At 43.9% G+C, this 1,086-nt stretch overlaps 1 protein-coding gene across 2 annotated transcripts in view; it reads right to left on the bottom strand.

The window, feature by feature from the left end:
• Window positions 1–520, bottom strand: part of LOC113203133 (WD repeat-containing protein 18) — an 11,084-nt gene extending 10,564 nt beyond the window's left edge. The window contains exon 1 of one of the 2 annotated variants that reach the window (XM_026417652.2): window positions 397–520. The gene's annotated coding sequence lies outside the window, so the exon portion shown is untranslated. Of the gene's footprint in view, window positions 1–152; window positions 338–396 lie in introns of those variants that run through there. The other variant, XM_026417653.2, reaches the window with a different exon arrangement.
• Window positions 521–1,086: the final 566 nt, after the last annotated feature.

The raw sequence follows: 1,086 nt of genomic DNA, 5'->3' as shown, positions 1-1,086 counted from the left end.
GACATAGTGAATTTTCTAAGGATTCGATTGGTGATGTGTAATTTTGTTGACAATCACTCTAAAGCCTCCAAATCGAGCAAAGAAAATCCGATATGCGGTGTTGCCATGTTCCGGGCGCAACGGTCTATTTGTGAAGACTACAGAAGTATTACGAGCAAATAAAGTGTTGCTGATAAGAATCATAGAAACAAAAAATAATGTGTCTACGTCTCTCTCATGGTAACGAAACAGGAATATCCCATTGTTTAATGAATGAAATGGTGAAACCGGAACCGGAGTCACATGTGTGTTGGGGTTATGTCAAATAGAGATCTAACTGAAGTAGTGCGCCGGAAGAGACGTAACCAATTAAATGGCATGCACACTTCACTACTGTTTTCTAACTATACGACTCACAGTGAAGTAAAAGGCCGTCAACGCCGACAGAACGTTAACTTCTCAGCGAGAAACGAGTAGCTCAAAACCAACGAAAGTTAGTACACCCGCCACACTTGCAACTTCTAACTTCCACCACTGGCCGCGCCAGCTGCGCCCAGCAGCGCGCGAGCGCGCGAAGCGTCCAGTTCCGTGGCGCGTAAATTCAAAAAGGTTCGCTACAACCACCCTCTCTCCCATCATGAAGATCAGAAAAGATCAGAGAAATTTGACAGCAGGCCTGGCCCTTTCAGGCGTCTTTGGAGACTGAACCGGTGATGTGTGAAAATTTACGAGTGATTCCATGCTCTTCAAGTGGGACCCCTGCCCCAAACCAGCAGACACGACGGAATTCCGAAGGAATTCTACACTTCCACTATACATTATTTCCATGACTTTGATACCATGCATAGTTTTCCCCAGGCTTCATGGGAGCAAATTTTAAGCAGTTCGTCATTCAAATTTCAATTTTCTGTTGTTCATCTTTAATCGGAGTTTTAAAAGGAATCCGAATCTGACTTCATCCCGATTTGATCAAGTGACCAAATTGAGCTTTTCATTCGATTTAGTGCCGTTTGACCGTTTTTCGTGCATTCATTAACGTAAGGCTATTTTTGTCCATCTACCCCCCCCCCCCCCAGTTCCAACAAGAAGTCAAAGACAATATAAATC

The sequence above is a fragment of the Frankliniella occidentalis genome, unplaced genomic scaffold (assembly GCF_000697945.3).
Source record: "Frankliniella occidentalis isolate FOCC.00 unplaced genomic scaffold, Focc_3.1 Scaffold229, whole genome shotgun sequence".
Lineage (NCBI taxonomy): Eukaryota > Metazoa > Arthropoda > Insecta > Thysanoptera > Thripidae > Frankliniella > Frankliniella occidentalis.
Note: the sequence above shows the minus strand (reverse complement) of the source record. Positions and strands in the feature narration are given on the sequence as shown.